This window comes from Pezoporus occidentalis, unplaced genomic scaffold (genome assembly GCF_034315485.1).
Source record: "Pezoporus occidentalis ecotype Australia unplaced genomic scaffold, CSIRO_AGI_Poc_V1 ctg6, whole genome shotgun sequence".
Lineage (NCBI taxonomy): Eukaryota > Metazoa > Chordata > Aves > Psittaciformes > Psittacidae > Pezoporus > Pezoporus occidentalis.
The window spans coordinates 3,167,467-3,180,593 of record NW_026915943.1 but is presented as its reverse complement, the minus strand read 5'-3'; the positions used below and the strand labels follow the sequence as shown (position 1 = coordinate 3,180,593).

The following is a 13,127-nucleotide window of genomic DNA, read 5'->3' as shown; positions in this document are numbered from 1 at the left end:
GGGGAAATGAAGTTAAATTCTCATTTAGACAGTAGTATGTGGAACTGATTTTCAGAAATAGCATAGGTCTAGAGAGGTTTTCTGGTTTAATTTTTTGGGGGGCACTGCAGAAAGCCTTGGTTCATTTGAAGAGTGCTCTCAGCATCCACATAAGCACATACAGAACCTTGGTTGTCTCATGGTCTCACCCCCGCTTCACACTCTCTTTTCTTCTCATGGGGAAACCAGAAGAGTCCATTGACTTAAAAGACAATTCAGAGGAATTGCACAACTTTATTCACTTATCAAAGAAATGTGATGAAATTCACACTCCCTTTCTCCTCTAAAGCACATATTCTGCAATTGAGTTTCTCAGGCTGCGTAGGAGGGAATTTTGTTAAGCAAGACAGCACTGAAATTCCTCAATAACAGCACAACCTATCCACTTCCTTCAGCTAAAAAACACAAGTTCAAAAAGAGAGCTCAAGAGAGGTCATATTTACATCTTGCCTAGCAGCTTGCTTTCCCTGGAATACTGCAATATGCTTTCTGCTTTGTTAGAAACCATCCTCATTCTCCAGCTTCTTCTCGCTTACTCCTAGCCCCTGATGGAAAACCAGCCCACAGAACAGGAGAACAATTGCTGTGCTTCACTGGGTGCAGAAAACAAATAACACGTCTCCTGCACCCATTACTTATCCTCGCTGTGTGTTTTTTAGCCTACCTCCTATAAAAAGAAGCTAATTTATAATCATGTTGTTTGTCGGGAGTGTTTGCTCACATCTGTCTGTCGGCACGTTGTATAAATCAATTAGCCCAGACAGACACACTCTGTAGCTTTCTGTGTTCCCACAGATGTCACTTACTCATCAGCAGGGAAAAAAGCCTGCACTAGCCTTCACTGTCTCCTAATTTGGGTGCACGTGAAAAACAATTAAGTATGTCTTCCGCACATAGGTATCGAAAGTGTTCCAGTTACTTGGCAACCAACCGAAAAACTGTGCTGGAAAACCAAACACCCGAGTACAATACTGTACCCATTTGCATGCATGTGCATAGATATATATACCTGGAGAGATGTATGAGTTATTTTAATATCAAAGAATAAGGATTCAGGGAATCTCTTCAAATAATTGGGTTAGTTTATTGCCATTTCTGCAAATGTGAACTTTGCAGTAAGGTAGTAAGGAAATAAAGCTGTGTGTGAGATGGGATGGGATTTTGGGGAGGCACAGCCTGTGCATTGACAGCACTGCAGTCAGAGGGATTTACAGGGAGTGCTGTAGTGACAAGTAAAGTTTACAAGCATCGCACAGGACATAATTGCACTCAGATGGTGCTTTACAGTTCTACTAACTTCTCTAGTTTGCTTGAAGACTCACAGCAATACATTCTGTTATTGCTTGGTACATATGGTCTAGGATTCATCTCTTTGGTCGCAAAGCACTTGCTATGAAAAGCTTAGGCTGATTAGTCCTGCAGCTCCGTCTCTCCTGGAAACAAGAGGCAGGAGTGGGCAAGGTGTGGACAAAGATCCCCATCCACTCTAGGCACAGAAGGAAGACGACTGGATGAAACCAGTGTTTTTATTTGATTGTGGGTAAGTGTGTGCTTTCAGAGAATGGCAGAGTGGGATGTGTGATGAAGAAGAGTTTGAAAGCAGGAGAGAGGCAACTAAGAGTAGGCATGGAGAGGTAAAGACAGAGGAAGAGGAAGAGGGACACAGGGGGACATGGAGAGGAGAGGCTGGTAGATGTACACAGAAACACATAATCATATGATTAACATCATCTCCAACTTTTGCATCTCTTGACCACAGAGAGGGTTGAAAAAGGGGAGATGGATATAATGGGTGATAAGCACATCTCAATGCCTACACTGGAATGTAGGCATCTCAATGCCTACATTACAATGCAGCCACGCTGTGAACCTTGGACAATTGCATCCCATTGAATGATAGAAAGAAGCAGATGCAGTGGCCATTTTTGTGTACTCTTTTCTCTGGTTTTGTAAGCCTTCTCTTTCCTCACCTTGACTTTATTACTTCATTTCCTATAGACCAGTGGAGGGGTTAATCTTTAATACCTTGCAGTAATAAAACTGTTTTAATTAGCATTAGCTTGGAATGACAAGACTACAAGTAATTAAGTTACACTGGGATCTTGTTGGAATGAAATTGATACCAGGGGATAGCATAAACATAAATCAGCATTTAAATAAACTGAAATCAGATTGCTGTAATTAAAAGGAAAATCCATTGGCATTAAGACATAAAAATAACAGATACAGATTTAATAAACAGAGCGAAGGAGGGGGAGAGAGGCTGGAAAAATGTAAATTGTTCCTCCCCACATACCGCTGTCAAAACCAGAAGGAAGATAAGAGATCACTGTTTGGTTAGCATTAAGAAAATATGATTACATTGGGACAGGAGAGAAGTTAGAAAACAGAGAGAAGATTATGAGTGCCTGTACAGAATGCCATTAACATTAACCTGATGCACTGCAAGTGAGTTCTAGTTATAAAAGTAATTACTGGCTACCGAACCCATCTGGAATGTGCAATCAAAGGACAAAGAGAGAAGGAGTGGAGGAGAAAGCGTTTGCTTCTCTGAAGTTAAGAAAGGCACATGCAGTCAGGAGCCAGCAGCAGGCTGATGCATTTACTTCATGCTACAGAAAGAGCAAGAAAGCATATGCGTTCCAACTCCTACTATTTTCTTTAGGCTGTTTACTGCTACAGGACATGGCATTTTTGTATGATTAAAAATGATTCATTAGCCTTTTGGATTAAAGGAATCATGTATCTTCTTTAAATGTTATGGTAATTAAAATAAACTAGATGAAGCACCCAATAATCTCCTTTCAGAGAGGATAAAGGATTTGGAGGAATTGATGTAGGAAGGAAGATAAAGAGAATACTGTTTGAAGTGATTCCAGTTCTGTTGTGACCTCTCAGGTAAGAAAACCCTACCTGAGCTGTGAATAACTCAATGAAAGCACCCAGGCAGGTTACGGTGGTAGTCACAACATAATAAAACATTGCTTTATGCTCTGGCTCCTTAGCTCTTCTGCAGACAGGTCTTACCTTCAACTGCAGGGTCATCCAAGATGAAGTTGTAAAGGTCAGTGTGGATCAATGCGGACAGGGAATAGAAGCACGACATTACTTATACACTGTGCAACAGAAAGTGTCAGGCAAACTTTATAGGCAGAGCAAAGAGGTGGCTGTGTTTAGAGCTGTGCTGGTTAATGTGAAAGTTTGCTCAAGGCTAAACTTCCTCTCTAGGGTATTTTTAGTCTATACAGATGGCCTGCACACAGTGTGGAAACTCAACCCACCCATTTCATGCTTACTGGTCATACCTGGTGTTTATGGGAAGTCCATGTATCATAGGACTGAAGTATCTGGAAACACTGAGCTCTTGATATTTAGATTTGTCCAGTAAGTGTGATACCTACTGCATGCATTAGACTTACTGTTAACACATGAGGGGTTATTCAAGGTACATAAGGAATGATAAGGGCATCCCAGCTGAGTTACATTCCTTGTGCGTTGACCAAAGAGTTGACCTGCACTAGTGCAGAGACACTAGTTTACAGGTTCAAACTTAAACAGGTTGGATATAAGGAAAAAGTTCTCTGCTGTGAGAGTGATGAGGCACTGGAATGGGTTGCCCAAAGAAGTTGTGAATGCTCCATCCCTGGCAGTGTTCAAGGCCAAGTTGGATGGAGTCTTAGGTAACATGGTTTAGCGTGTGCTGTTCCTGCCCATGGCAGGGGGCATGGAACTGGATGATCTTAAAGTCCTTTCCAACCCTAACTATTCTATGATTCTATGATTCAGTTGGGATTTCCAGATATTTTATAGTGATAGAATGGCTTGAGTAGAAATGGAGGTGATTTTATCCAACCAAAGGGACCCATGGAACTGATTTTATTGAACCATTTTTTTCTCATTAAACCTCTTTTTCCAGTCTCAATAGTGGATACTTTGAATGCCAAATAAACAAGTCTTCAAATTATGTCTGTTAAAAAAAAAATTGGTTAATGTGTGCCCCTAAATTTTTGAGGTTAAGATGCACATATTTCTTTAAAGCAATGTAAAAGGAGTGTGGATGCTCCTGTTCTGGCTCAGAGTTGGCTTAATCTATTTATGATATTTAAGAACAGTATAAAGTCAAACAAGCAGGAGTAAGTTCTGACCCAGCATAAGAACCTGAAGCAGAGTTTTTTTGTCACTTAAGTAATGTGGTACATGCATGTCCTCATGTCTTGAGCACTGTGGCTCAATGATGGGGTGAAAAAGACAGAGGTATGACTTTTAAAACTAAGGTCAGAGAAGACAGGGATAAAAAGGGATAAAAGCCTCTTTGGCAGTGGCAGTGGCACAACCTCATTTTCTCATGCTTACTCAGATGTGAAAAATAGTGAAATCAGTGGATTTATGTAAAACTGAACAATCCTCATCCCATTCTAGTTACTGGGAGTTTTGCCATTAACTTAATGGGACTGGAGTTCCAGTTTCTGTGTTTAATCATCACAAATATAATTTTATTGAGTAGTAACAGAGCAATTTTGCACCACACATTGGATGTCACTAGCATACATCAAAGCCATTCCTTCTAGGATGATCATATTACTTGGCCTAGAGTAATTAGCATTAATAATAGTGTTGTCATTTGCAGGGAAAGAGTCAGGATTAAACAGAGGAATTAACAAAATAACTTTCTTATATAAATCAAGCAGGAATTATTCAGCATTACTTGACCACACATTCACCTCCCCAGACTAAATGACTGCGTGTAATACAGAGCTGTTAGTTTAATATCAGAAAAACAGGCTTAAATTGCTCTCTGCAGATCTGGATTTTTCCCGATGCCTCTGGATAGATGGAAGTAGAGGAATAGTTTGATGAGGGTCCTTCATTTCTTTTTTAAATGACAACCCATGGAGCCATCAGCAGGCAAATGCTAAGTAGGACAGGGAACTGGTACCCTGGATATGATGACTGTGAGCTTGCGTCCGTACAACCCCGTCTGCAACCTGTCGTGTTTTACAGACATCGCCAGCTACGAATGTATAATGTGCCATGCTCTGTAGTGCAGTCACCTTACGGGTGAAACTTAGCAACTGTCTTGACAACATCCTGCCTTGTTACACTGGGAGTTTGGAGACAGAATGAGAAATTCTCCTGCCTAGTATTCTCCCTAGTACAGGGAGAACTTACGTAGGCCAGCTCTAATCGACAAGTAGCGTGCGAGTGGGACAACTAAATGAATATTATTACACACAGTGAGAGAATGGAAGAGCCAACTCTTTGGTTTCCCACCCTCTTTTCTCTCTGTTTACAGTTTGAAATCATCTCCATCAGAAGGAACCATGAAGGACAGATCATACTTCACCTCCTGCTCCTTGCTTACCCAGAGTGAGCTAAAGGGTTGGCTCTCATGTATCCCCTACAGTATCCCTGTTCTTCTTAAAAAATCCTTTGTTAAACTAGGCATTGTCTTCTTGGGGAATTTCACAGAATCACGGCTTGCAATGATAAAGCTGCAAAATAGATAGGGTTATTATTTGCTGTGTTTTCTAGCAGGAAAAATCAGATGGAAGCTTTCTGCTAGGCTACTCCTGTATGAGAGCATCCGACAGTCATTTAGTGCAGCATTGCCATCTCATCTGGAGAGAGCTACAATCTTTCTCCTTGTGTCAGGATGTAGTAGCACAAGCTTATCACTATATAGATGAAAAGTTCAAGGGAAGAGGCAAGCCAAATTTCATTGCAGAAGGCACAGAGTCCCCCGAAAGCTATGGACCCAGTTCCTGACACTGCTCTTTTTGCAGTATCAACTCCCAGTTCACCAAATATCTCTTGTTGTTCATTTTTCAAATATTTATATCCCAAGTCTATCCAAAAATACAGAAAAAAGCCATCTACTGCCATCAGTTACATTGACAAAGTGTCAACTATCCTGAAATAGTGTTTTCATCCCCCACTGTCCCAAACAACAGACTATGGCTAAATACACTGGCAGATCCTGAAGTACACCCTGATGGATAATAAGGACTTGTTGCATGGAAAAGAGTTTTTTGCTAAAGTCAGTCTTGCCTGTGTGAAAGTGCCCTGCTTTATTATACATAAATCTAGATGTTACCAGCAGATCATAACTGTTGAGCAGTAATAAAAGTAGGCAAGTGATCTTATCTGTCACCAGAGAACAAGCCATAATTCCAAGCAGCATGGAAAAAAATGCATTGAAATATATCTATGGAGCATTGGTTTATCTTAATAAATGCATAACACACTGGTAAGAGAAACTTCATCAAGATCAAAGTTTCTGGGCAAACTATGGGTTTAGACCTAAATGGAGTGTGATGCAGGAAGCTAGGCCATATAGGATAAATATCTTCTTCACAGAAGGAATAACACCACCACCACTCATATAGTATTGCCATGTCAACCTTATTCTCAGGCTAGAGTTAAAACACAGCACTGTACCAGCTACTAGAAAGAAAATTAACTCTATCCCAGCCAAAACCAGTCAGTTGGCAACAGGAGAATAGTAGATGAGTTTTGCTATGTTAGATAAAAACATGTCTGTGCTTTTGCAGATCTTCCAGGTTGGTTTCTTCTTACTTGAGTTGAACTCCTTCAGCTAGGTAGGCATCCCCTCCCTGTTCTCCATTCTCAGCATAAGGAATGATTGTCCCATCCAGATCTGGAATGGTGCCTTGTTGCACCACATCCTGTACCTTTAAACAACTTTCCATGCATATTGAGGAGAGCAAGGGAACCTCGAAGTATCCTGTCTCATGAATAAGAGCACTGCAAAAATATCTGGTTGTTGATGTTGATGATGGCTGCTGAGTGGGAGCTTTTCTTGAAGGTGTTGGCCATTCCTAGCTTTGCAATTGCTGCATGACCTTGGTGAACTCACTTCACTTCAACATGCATCACCTGATCACTGTTTAATATGGGGATAACCATATTTGAAAGCCTTTTTAAGTTTCCTGACATTCATGGAGGAAAAGTGCAATAGGCAAGTTTTTTCACAGAAACATGGAATCTCAGACAGGTTTGGGTTGGAAGGGAGCTTAAAGCTCCTCCAGCTCCAACCCCTGCCACAGGCAGGGACACCTTCCACTAGAGCAGCTTGCTCCAAGCCCCTGTGTCCAACCTGGCCTTGAACACTGCCAGGGATGGGGCAGCCACAGCTTCTCTGGGCACCCTGTGCCAGCGCCTCAGCACCCTCACAGGGAAGAGCTTCTGCCTAAGAGCTCATCTCAGTCTCCCCTCTGGCAGGTTAAAGCCATTCCCCCATGTTCTGTCCCTACAGCCCCTTGTCCAAAGCTCCTCTCTAGGTTTCTTGTAGCTCCTCTCTAGGTTTCTTGTAGCTCCTTTAGGCCCTGAGAGCTTCTCTAAGGTCTCTCCAGAGCCTTCTCTTCTCCAGGAGAAGACTCAGCTTGTCTCCATAAGAGAGATGCTTCAGCCCTCTGATCATCTTGCTTCGCTATGGTTGCTTATCTCAGGATGCTGTGTGGATGAACCATGCTTATAGGTTCTGTTTGCCTCCATTCCCTGTAGTAAATAAGATCAGCACTGTGATCTGGCCTCTGGCATCACCCTGGGATGACATCTCTGCTGTCACAGGGTTTGCTGGAGGGTTACTGGAGCTTTTGGGGAAGTCGATGCCAAGGACACATCTTTTTGTCTCCTTGCTGCCGTCTTGCTCACTGTGTGAGTTTAACCACAGGGCATGATGTTTTCTTCCTCACGTCTCGCTGATGTGTGAGAAGTCAGTGCCTCGTTAGAAAATGGCTGAGCAGGCATCAACAGCCTGCACGCAGGAAAGCAGGTTCAGCGTCATCACTGTTGTAGAGCATGCTCATGCTGGGGAGAGACAGAGAAAGAGACTCCACACCATTTGGGAACCCAAGTTAAGATCACATTGAAACGTGCAAGCTGTTCATGGGAACAGCCTGATTTTGGGCGGTGGGAGAAGAGGGGTGGAGGGCAGGAACAAGTGGGAATTAAGAAATGACATGTCAGAAAAGCTATTTCGGTTAAACCACAGAATTCTTTTCTTAGGGTGTAAAAATATGAAACCTGGCCTTGCTCTGCTCTTGTAAATCTCTTGCTGCGGCAGCAGTGATGGAGGATGAAGTGATGTGTGGTGCCGGCTCAGAGTTGTATCAGCTTCTCCATGTGGACTTTTATGGCCCACTATGTGAAATTGAAAGATTGTTTCTTTCAGATTTCAGGTTTTGGGCCTCTTTTAGGGTTATTTACAAAAACCCAACACCGCTCCCACCTCCCTTAGCAAGTCCCACATTCAGGTGGATCTGGCTCTGCTCCCAGCTCTCGGGAAGTGAATGTCCCCAGCCAGGCCTCTGACTAGCTCTTGGTTTCTTTTCTGCATGTTGTTGTTTGCTCGTTGATCCATGCCATGGGACAGAGCACAATTAAAAGAAGAAAAATTGAAGCGTGGTGCTATGCCAGACACTTTTGCTGCTGTCTTGCTGATTATGAAAGATGAATGTGATTCTGGGCAAAGAGACAAGAACGGATAATGCTGCGTCCTTCATGTACTGCACCTCAGGCAGCTTCTTTGGAGCTCTGGTCCTTCCCCAGGACCCGAAAACAGTGGCAATGCTGATGTAGGCAGGAGCTGCTCTGATCCCTGTGCTTGTTTCTTACAGAGTTTGCACAACATAAAGCACATGATAGTTTGGTATTCTTATATAGGAGTTATTTGAGATATGTCTTTGTATAGGATATAAATCTAACCCAAGCTGAAAGACCCTGCTGTGCCTTTACACAGGGATTTTCCTATCATAAACAGGCCCATATTCTTCTCCTGAGCCTAAAGTTTCTTGCTCCTCCAGCAAAAGCACAAGATCTCAAATAAGATTTTAGTACTATTATTATCTATTACTATTTGTACATTGGCTTAAAATTTATTCCTACACCTTTCTTTCTTCAAGGACTCTGTTTTCTTCCTCTCCCGTCCTCACTCCTATTTGCACCATTACATCTGTCTCTTGTTTTCCCAACGTGTCAGATCAGAAGGTCTAGGTGTCCTGTCAGTGGCAGGGGGATTTGAACGAGATGATCCTTAAGGTCCCTTCCTACCCAAATCATTCATGATACGATATGGTTGATCATGATTGATATTATATGATATGGTATCATTACCTTTTGTCCCCCGAATCTGCTATTAGTCAGTCTCTGAGATTATTTCTTTTGGCAGCTGTCTTCCTGTGAAGGTTTCCTCTTCCAGGTCTCTGATCTCCCACAGCCACATTGCATCCTTTATTCTCCATTCTGAGTCTATCCATCAGCCATACACCCATAAAGCCATGCACTCATGTCCTGACCTCCTGTTTACCTGGGCTTCTCCTGATCCCTCCTGCCTTGCAACCAATATCACTTGCCTCTCATCCCATCTCTGACACCCACATTTTTCTGGATGTATTATTAAGGAAGATGACCATAAGATAGTAAAAGTTCAGTGGAGTAATGCCTGCCTGGCTCATTAGGGTTGGCAGTGAAGCCCGATTCTAGCAGCTCTGCTCTTCTGGGAATACTTGATGCAATGCTCAGCACCTTAATATTAAAGAGGAGGCTTTGTACAAGCCAGACTGGGGGGGGGCGTTTTGAACATTATCTCATGGGAGATAGACATGGCCTCTTGGCTGCCCATTGAGAAACAGTGCCCAGGTGGACCACATGCAACATGCAAAGATCTTGGGTATAGAGTACTATCAGGTTTGGAATTAGGTCTGATGAACACTATGGTAGAATCTTCAGTTTGGTATCTGGGAGATCAGGTCCTTTTGAGCTTTGAAATCTGTGAATTCCTTTGCTACAGCTCAAAACCAGGGCGTCTGAATGGGGTTATTGCTTCTGCTGCTCCTTCAATACCTGCACTGCTTTATTAATTTTAAAATAACACCTGGAAGCTGAGCTTTCCTTCTAGACACCTAAATTATTCAACTCAGTGGATTATTTAAGCCCCGATTCATTTCCTGGAAAGCAGGCAGTAACCCCTTCAGAGATGGAGAATTGAGAATGCTCAACTGATTGCAAAGGAGCAGATACTAAGCTTGTAGTAAGTTGGGAATAAGATCTTGGGTACTTGTCTGAGAACTTTGTCTCAATTCAAAGACCTTCTTTCCTGTCCCTCCAACCCAGGAAAGCTCAGCTCCAGCAGCAAACTACAGTCTGCATGTAGCTGTCAGCATAAGTAGTGATTTCAGCCAGATTTCTCTCATGCTTTTGCTGTTGATCCTGGTGCCGATTTGGGGTCTGCCCAAAGTAAAAGCACATCCTTTACCTCTTTCCTTAATCTTCACCTGAAATTTGCATGGAAGTAGAGTATTCAGAATAGACTGGCCATTTTTATTTCTTCGTCCAGATTGTAATTTTTGATTCACTTTGTATCTAGGTCTTGGTGCTTCATTGTGCCCTATGTCACAAAAAGCTTTTTGTACTCAAAAGCTCTTTAAAAATTGAAACACCCTAAAAATATGTTAGAGAGGGACTTATAAACTCTGTTTCTAGCTATGGATTTAGCCTGAAATGAAGAAAACACTCCTGGAGGACCAGGTGTGGAGCAGCTTTCTTGTGAGAGATGACAGAAGGTTTGTAAGATGCAGTTGGCCATTGGTGGTGTGCTGCACACATCCAGTACCTGCCAAGCCTAAGTCTTCTGGAAATACACCCACAGCAATCAGTTTTCCTGTTTTTCATGAGAGGGCAGGTAGATGGATTTCCCCAGCAATGGAGGGATTAAATACCCAATTTGGTTGACTCGATATCTTGGAGTGAACAGAGACAAAACACCGACTTCAGCTTTCAAGTGATGGGTTTACACTGGCGTGAACAAATTCTCCATTGTATTCACCACAAACAGGCTTTTCTTCCTGTATCAGCCTGCAAGGCCTTTTTGTTCCAAGGGTGTTTTTTTTTTTTTTCCACCATAGAACAAACATATTTATTGTCAACACTGCAAAAAAAAACCCTGCTCTCCTTATGTCTGAGTTCCCATGTGTCTCTCTTACACTATCCCAGGGCATTGATAGACTGTGGGATCTTGTTCCAGGCCCTTATCTGGTTTTCATTTAAGTAGTCCTTTTTGAGCTTACTCCTATACAGCAACTTACCCGTGTACCTGTCTGACCTCCTGCACCAAAAGCCTCTCTATTCTTTAAGCACTGAAATAGGGTTTCCCTTCTTTCATCAGCCTGGCATGCAGAGCCCCAGAACTTACCCCTAGCCCCAGCCCTGTGGAGGTTGTATCAACACTGCCAGCAACGGATGTTGAGGCAATGGTTTTCCAGGCCTCAGCAGTGATAATATCAGGCCATTAACCTGAGTAAGCTGTATCGCTATACCTGTGTATTTTGACGCCTCCGAGTTACTTTGCGCTCTCTCTTGGAGCAGACAGCTTCCTCTTTGTAGCTTAGTCGCTGCTTCACTCACTGGTTTCACATTTGCCTTTTAGGATGTGTAAAGCTTATCTGCTTTTCCTGTGCATGTATTTCTTATTTTCCTTGGGTTTTTTTTTTTTGGAAAGCCAGATCTTCAGTCGGTAAATGCAGCCAGTGGAACTGCAGTGATTTACAGGAGCGAGCTCACAGCCCCTGTTCAGTGAGCTGTTAACCATTTGCTATTCTTCGGAAACAATTAAGTATTCCAGGTAAAATGCAACAGCATAACAGAGCAAGCCATGCATTTAACAGAGTGCGTTCCTGGTAATGGGTGAATTTTAATGGGATTGAGAAAAAACATTTCTTCACGTGTCTGGGCATCTTAATTACTGTTTGTAGGTAGATGGGAAGATTGCCTCTGTGTCTGAGGCACTGCTTTGCAACTGATTTCCTGTGTGTCTCTAGGTTAACCACTTGAGCCTGTTATATATTTGAGTCTAATATATATTGAGTCAAATACGTATTTCCAGTTTTTCAAGGTGACCCATGTGAGACAACTTTTAACAGAGATGTGTAGTTAGGTTTTGATGTTTTTTTGTTGGATCTTTTTCTAGCTTAAACAGGACTGTGCTAATTCCTGATCACAACTCAGGAAGCCATTTTAAATCATGTAAGACTCATTCATTTGTATGAGATCAGACAGCTTGCTATCTATGTTTAATCTGGGTGTCATGATTTCTTCTTCCAGTGGATAGGATGGGTTGGGGTCTGGATGTTTTGAGCAGTCATGATCTGAATTGCTTACTGCTGTAGTTGCAACATGAAAGAGGGATTTAGAGTAGTTGCTGTGCATATGGACTGTGGCCTCTGTGTTACACATCAAAAAGGTTGTGAAACTTTGCTTCTCTTTTACAGATGGTGTAGGCTCACCAATATGTCTTGTGTCTTGGTGAGCATTTGTGGAGCATGGAGTACGACTGGACTCCCCATAGGCTGTACCATAGAAATGTTGGTACATAGTTTGAATGTGTCTTATTTACTTCCTGCTGGATGAATTTAAATCCCCCATTAAGAGGCACGCACATCATTTTTGTCATACCAAGAATGACCTTGGATGCCTGATGGTAGATCTGAAAGGTGACTCTGCTGTTTGATCTCAGCAGATATCATGGTCGATATGAAAAGCATGGTCTCCCTGCTTAGGCAGGCAGCCCTCATCAGTTGATGATCCAAAGCAGGAGAGCTGTTCAATCACTAAGTGAAGTTGCCGAGAGCTACAGAATTATCACAGTCTATTCAAGTCTTGCTGCAATCCAGCATCTTTACTGATGCAATATGGTGATGAAAACATTGCAACTCATATCAGAACTGTAGTTTTTGGTTCCAGCACCCTTTATGTTATAGGCCACCTCTCTTCTTCCACCTGCAAGCGTGCAGGGAAGGATCATGCCCAGCACTACTAGCTGATGAGCACAAATAAGCCAGCTGTTGATGCATTCACTTTAGCTATTCTTCTTCCCTGGCTGCTCTTAAACATTACAGGGTTGCAATGCTTCACATACCCTAAAGCCAGTAATTTCCTTTTTCATGTCACTATATGTTTTAAAACATGTTGATTGAATTTACAAAGGTTGTGTTTCACAGCCGTGGAGCAACTGTATTCTTTCAAACCAGGCAGAATTTGCTTATATGAAATGAGTTACAACTGCTATAGTT

The 13,127-nt window shown here is 42.4% G+C and overlaps 1 protein-coding gene and 1 long non-coding RNA gene across 12 annotated transcripts in view; one reads left to right on the top strand and one right to left on the bottom strand.

Moving 5' to 3' along the window:
• The window catches only part of TENM4 (teneurin transmembrane protein 4), a 1,625,418-nt gene that overhangs the window by 1,060,112 nt on the left and 552,179 nt on the right, over nucleotides 1-13,127 (top strand). The gene's annotated exons all lie outside the window — the stretch shown is intronic.
• On the bottom strand, nucleotides 1,100-3,263 carry LOC134174360 (uncharacterized). The gene is made up of 2 exons (XR_009968614.1): nucleotides 3,067-3,263; nucleotides 1,100-1,523 (listed from the first exon to the last, which is right to left on the bottom strand). It is a non-coding gene; the product is annotated as an uncharacterized LOC134174360 (long non-coding RNA).